Source organism: Saimiri boliviensis, chromosome 2, assembly GCF_048565385.1.
Source record: "Saimiri boliviensis isolate mSaiBol1 chromosome 2, mSaiBol1.pri, whole genome shotgun sequence".
NCBI classification, from domain to species: domain Eukaryota; kingdom Metazoa; phylum Chordata; class Mammalia; order Primates; family Cebidae; genus Saimiri; species Saimiri boliviensis.
Genome location: NC_133450.1, coordinates 61,027,609 through 61,034,674, shown reverse-complemented (window position 1 = coordinate 61,034,674; position 7,066 = coordinate 61,027,609).

Sequence of the window (7,066 nt, the reverse complement as noted above, 5' to 3'; positions counted from 1 at the left end):
TGATTTTGTCTTGGGAGGGTCTAAGTGTCTAGAAATTTATCAATTTCTTCTTGATTTACTGGTTTATATCCATAGAGGTGTTTGTAATAATCTCTCATGGTAGTTTGTATTTCTGTGAAATCAGTGTTGATATCCCCTTTGTCACTTTTTATTATATCTATTCAAATATTCTCTCTTCTTTTTATTAGTTTGGGTAGTGGTCCATCTATTTTGTTGATCTTTTCAAAAAACCAGCTCCTGGATTCATTGACTTTTGGAAAGGTTTTTGTGTCTATGTCCTTCAGTTCTGCTCTTATCTTAGTTACTTCCTGTCTTCTGCTAGCTTTTGCGTTTGATATTGCTCCTCTAGTTCTTTTAAGTGTGATATTAAGGTGTCAATTTTAGATCTTTCCTCACTTCTCATGTGGGCATTTAGTGCTATAAATTTCCCTCTACACACTGCTTTAAATGTATCCCAGAGATGCTGGTAAACTGTCTTCATTCTCATTGGCTTCAAAGAACATCTTTATTTTTGCCTTCATTTCATTATTTATCCAGTAGTCATCCAGGAACCCAGGAACAGGTTATTCAGTTTCCATGTAGTTGTGCAGTTTTGAGTGAGTTTCTTAATCCCGAGTTCTAATTTGATTGCACTGTGGTCTGAGAGACTGTTAAGATTTCTGTTCTTTTGCATTTGCTGAGGAGTGATTTACTTCCAATTATGTGGTCAATTTTAGAGTAAGTATAATGTGGTCCTGAGAAGAAGGTATATTCTGTGGATTTGGGGGTGGAGAGTTCTGCAAATGTCTATTAGGTCAGCTTCATCCATATCTGAGTTCAAGTCCTGGATTTCCTTGTTAATTTTCTGTCTCATTGATCTAATATTGACAGTGGAGTGTTAAAGTCTCCTACTATTATTTTGTGGGAGTTTAAGCTTTATGTATCTGTGTGCTCCTGTATTGGGTGGATATGTATTTAGAATAGTTAACTCTTCTTGTTGTATCGATCCCTTTACTATTATGAAATGCCCTCTTTGTCTCCTTTGATCTTTGTTGGTTTAGAGTCTGTTTTATCAGAGACTAGGATTACAACCCCCCTTTTTTATATTTGCTTGGTAAATCTTCCTCCATTCCTTTATTTTGAGCCTATGTGTGTCTTTGCACATGAGATGAGTCTCCTGATTACAGCACACCCATGAGTCTTGACTCTTTATCCAGTTTTCCAATGTATGTCTTTTAATTTGAGCATTTAGCCCATTTATATTTAAGGTTAACATTGTTATGTGTGAATTTGGTCCTGCATTTTGATGCTAGCTGGTTTTTTTGCCCATTAGTTGATGTAGTTTCCTCATAGTGTCAGTGGTCTTTACAAATTGGTATGCTTTTGCAGTGGCTGGTACTGGTTGTTCCTTTCCATGATTAGTGCTTCCTTCAGGAGCTCTTGTAAGGCAGGCCTGGTGGTTACAAAATCTCTCAGCAGTTGCTTGTCTGTAAAGGATTTTATTTCTCCCTCACTATGAAGCTTAGTTTGGCTGGATATGAAAATCTGAGTTGAAAGTTCTTTTTTTTAAGGATGTTGAAAATTGGCCCCCACTGTCTTCTGGCTTGCAGGGTTTCTGTCGAGAGATCTGCTTTGAGTCTGATGGTTTTCCCTTTGCGGGTAACCTGACCTTTCTCTCTGGCTGCCTTTAGCATTTTTTCCTTCATTTCAACCCTGCTGAATCTAACAATTATGTGCCTTGGGGTTGCTCTCCTCAAGGAATATCTTTGTGGTGTTCTGTGTATTTCCTGAATTTAAATGTTGGCCTGCCTTGCTAGATTGGGGAAGTTCTCCCAGACAATATCATGAATAGTCTTTTCCAACTTGTTTTCATTTTCCCTGTCACAATCAGATACACGGATCAAACATAAATTTGGTCTTTTCACATAGTCCCATTTTTCTTAGAGGTTTTGTTCATTTCTTTTCATTCTTTTTCCTCTAATCTTACCTTTATTTCATTGAGTTGAACTTCAAAATCTGATATTCTTTCTTCCGCTTGGTCGATTTGGCTACTGAAACTTGTCTATGTGGAAGAATCCAAGATGGCCAAGTAGGAGTAGCTCTGGATGGCAGCTCCTAGAGAGAGCACGAAGGGTGAGTAGTTGCCACATTTCCAGATGGATTATTGCCCACAGAACAGGAGATTCATGGCAGGGGAGCACCATGGGTCTCCAGCATGGCTATTTTGGCCTGCACAGCAGGTATCGGCACAAAATCTCACACGGGACTGGGTGTCATTTGAGCTGGTTACTGGACCACCTGGGAGACAGAGTCGCCCATTCAACTGATAAAAAGGGGACTGAAACAGGGAGCCAGGCCAGGAGATTACTGGGCAAAAAAGTGCCACAAGTCTCTGGTGTGGCTGTTTCAACCAGCGCAGTGGGTCTCTGCACAAAACTCACACAAATCCGGGCACCTTTTCAACTGGCAACTGGAACACATGGGAGACACACTTGCCTGTTCAACTAAAAAAAAAAAAAAAAAAAAAAAAAGGGATTCTGATGCAAGGAGCCAAGTGATCAGGCTCAGCCAGTCCCACCCCCACAAAGACCAGTAATCTGAAATGCTCTGGATTGAGAGTTTCACAGCAAGCACAGCTGAACCTGGGATGGTCTAGCTCTGTGGGGGAGGGACATCTGCCATTGCCGAGGCAGTTCTAACTATTTGACTAGGCTACCTCCTTGCTGGGCAGGGCATCCCTGAAAAAAGGCAGCAGAATAACAGAAACTTATAAATAAAGCCCTACCTTCCTGGGTCAGAGCACCTGGGAAAGAAAAGGTGGTTATGAGTTCTGCTGCAGCAGACTTAAATATACCTGCCCAGCAGCTCTGAAGGGAATAATGGAGCTCACAGCTCAGCACTTGAGCTCCTATAAAGGACAAACTGTCTCCTCAAGCAGCTGCCTGACCCCATATATCCAAAGAGTAACCTCATAAAGGAGAGCTCAGACTGACATCTGGTGGGTATCCTGGGACAAAGAGAGCAGAAGAAGAAACTGGCAGCAACACTTACTGTTACACAGCTGCTACAGGTGATGCCCAGGCAAGCAGGGTCTGGAGTGGACATCCAGCAGTCCTGCAGCAGAGGGGCCTGTTAGAAGGAAAACTAAGAAACAGAAAGAAATAACGTCATCATTAACAAACTGGACATCCAGTCAGAGACCCCATCTGAAAGTCATTAACTACAAAGACCACAGGTAGATAAATCCACAAAGATGGGAAGGAACCAGTGCAAAAAGGATGAAAACACCCAAAACCAGAATGCCTGTCTTCCTCCAAGGGATCACAACTCCTCACCACCAAGGGAACAAGACTGGATGGAGAATGAGTCTGATGAACTGACAGAAACAGGCTTCAGAAGGTGGCTAATAAGAAACTTCTCTGAGCTAAAAGAACATGTTCTAACCCAATGCAAAGAAACTAAGAACATTGAAAAAGGTTTGATGAAATGCTAATGAGAATAAACAGCTTTGAGAGGAATATAAATAAATTGATGGAGTTGAAAAAAACAACACAAGAACTTCATGAAGCACAAGTTTCAATAGCCAAACTGACCAAGCAGAAGAACGGATATCAGAGGTTGAATATCAACTCAATGAAATAAAATGAGAAGGCAAGATGAGAGAAAAATGAGTAAAAATAAATGAACAAAGCCTCCAAGAAATATGGGATTATGTGAAAAGACCTAATCTACATTTGATAGGTGTATCTGAATGTGACAGAGAGAATGAATCCAAGCTGGAAAACACTATTCAGGATATTATTCAGGAAAACTTCCCCAACCTAGCAAGGCAGGCCAATATTCAAGTCCAAGAAATACAGAGAATACCACAAAGATATTCCTCAAGAAAAGCAACCCCAAGGCACATAATCGTCAGATTCACCAGAGTTGAAATGAAGGAGAAAATGCTAAGGGCAGCCAGAAAGAAAGGTTGGGTCACCCACAAAGGGAAGCCCATCAGACACAGCAGATCTCTCAGCAGAAATCCTACAAGCCAGAAGAGAGTGGGGGCCAATATTCAACATCCTTAAAGAAAAGATGACCTACAATTTCATATCCAGCCAAACTAAGTTTCATAATCAAAGGAGAAATAAAATCCTTTATGAACAAGCAATTACCCAGAGATTTCATCACCACCAGACCTGCTGCTTTCCAAGAGCTTCTGAAAGAAGCACTAAACATTGAAAGGAACAACCAGTACCAGCCACTCCAAAAATGTACCAAATGGCAAAGAGCATCAACACAATGAAGAAACTGAATCAACCAACAGGCAAAACAACCAGCTAGCAGCAAAATGGCAGGATCAAATTCACACATAACAATATTAACTCTCAATGTAAATGGGCTAAATACTCCAATCAAAAGACACAGACTGGCAAATTGGATAAAAAGACAAAAACTATTGGTGTGCTGTATCCAGGAAACTTATCTCACATGCAAGGATATACATAGGCTCAAAATGAAGGTATGAAGGAAGATTTACCAAGCAAATGGAGAGCAAAAAAACAACAACAACAAAAAAAGGAGTTGCAATCCTAGTCTCTGATAAAATAGACTTTAAACCAACAAAGATCAAAAGAGACAAAGGATATTACATAATGGTAAAAGGATCAATGCAACAAGAAGAACTAACAATTCTAAATATATATGCACCCAATACAGGAGCACCAAGATACATAAAGCACGTTCTTATTTACCTACAAAGAGACTTAGACTACCACACAATAATAGTGGGAGACTTTAACACCACATTGTCAGTATTAGACAGATCAATGAGACAGAAAATTAACAAGTATATCCAGGATTTGAACTTAGACCTGGACCAAGCAAACCTAACAGACATTTACAGAACTCTCCACCCCAAATCCACAGAATATACATTCTTCTCAGCACCACATCATACCTACTCTAAAATTGAACACATAATTGTAAATAACTCCTTAGCAAATGCAAAAGAATGGAAATCATAACAGTCTCTCAGACTGCAGTGCAATCAAATTAGAACTCAGATTTCAGAAACTAACTCTGAACCACACAGCTTCATGAAAACTGAACAACTGGTTCTTGAATGTTGACTGAATAAACAATGAAATGAAGGCAGAAATAAAGATGCTCTTTGAAACCAACAATGTACCATAATCTCTGGGACACATTTAAAGCAGTGTCTAGAGGAAAATATATAGCAATAAATACCCACATGAGAAACAAGGTGAGATCTAAAATTGACACCCTGTCATCAAAATTGAAAGAGCTAGAGGAGCAAGATCACAAACACTCAAAAGCTAGCAGAAGACAAGAAACAACTAAGATCAGTGCAGAACTGAAGGAGATAGAGACACAAAAATCCCTTCAAAAAATCAATATATCAAGGAGCTGGTTTTTTGAAAAGATCAACAAAATAGACCACTAGCCAGATTAATAAAAAAGAAAAGAATAATCAAATAGATGCAATAAAAACAATAAAGGGTTACCACAGATTCCACAGAAATACAAACTACCATCAGAGATTACTATAAACAACTCTATGCACATAAACCAGTAAACCTGGAAGAAATGCATAAATTCCTGGACACTTGCACCCTCCCAAGACTAAACCAGGAAGAAGTTGAAACCATGAATAGACCAATAACAAAGGTTGAAGTTGAGGCAGCAACTAAGAGCCTACCAACCAAAAAAAAGGCCAGGACCAGATGGGTTCACAGCCAAATTCTACCAGACATATAAAGAGGAGCTGGTGCTATTCCTTCTGAAACTATTCCAAACAATACAGAAAGCGGGAATCCTTCCCAAATCACTTTATGAGACCAATACCATCCTGATACCAAAACCTGGCAGATACTCAACAAAAAAAGAAAACTTCAGGCCAATATCCATGATGAACCTAGATGCAAAAATCTTCAATAAAATACTGGCAAACTGATTGCAACAGTACATCAAAAAGCTTATCCATTGTGATCAAGTAGGTTTCATCCCAGGGATGCAAGGCTGATTCAGCATATGCAAATCTATAAACTTAATTCACCACATAAACAGAACCAAAGACAAAAACCACATGATTATCTCAATTGATGCAGAGAAGGCCTTTGACAAAATTCAACAGCCCTTTATGCTAAAACCCCTCCATTAACTAGGTATTGATGGAACGTATCTCAAAATAATAAATGCTATTTATTTCAAACCCACAGCCAATATCATAGTGAACGGGCAAAAAGTGGAAGCATTCCCTTTGAAATCTGGCACAAGACAAGGATGCCCTCGCTCACCACTCCCATGCAATATAGTACTGGAAGTTCCAGCCAGAGCAGTCAGGGAAGAAAAAGAAATAAAGGGTGTTCAATTAGGAAAAGACAAAGTCAAATTGTCTTTATTTGCTGACAACATGATTGTATGTTTAGAAGACCCCATTGTCTCAGCCCAAAATCTCCTGAAACTGACAAGCAACTTCAGCAAAGTCTCAGGATACAAAATCAATGTGCAAAAATCACATGCATTCCTATACACCAATAACAGACTTAAGGAGAGCCAAATCAAGCAGGAACTGCCATTCACAATTGCTACAAAGAAAATAAAATAGCTAGGAATACAACTAACGAAGAATGTAAAGGACCTCTTCAAGAACTACAAACCCACTGTTCAATGAAATAAGAGAGGACACAAATAGATGGAGAAACATTCCATGCTCATGGTTAGGAAGAATCAGTATCGTGAAAATGGCCATATTGCCCAAAGCAATTTATAGATTCAATGCTATCCCCATTAAGCTACCGTTGATCTTCTTCACAGAACTGGAAAAAACCACCTTAAACATTATATGGAATCAAAAGAGAGCCCACATAGCCAAGTCGATTCTAAGCAAAAAGAACAAAGCTGGAGGCATCACACTACCTGATTTCAAACTATAGTACAAGGCTATAGTAATCAAAACAGCATGGTACTGGTACCAAAACAGATATATAGACCAATGGAACAGAACAGAGGCCTTGGAGGCAATGCCACACATCTACAATCATCTGATCTTTGACAAACCCCACAAAATCAAGCAATGGGG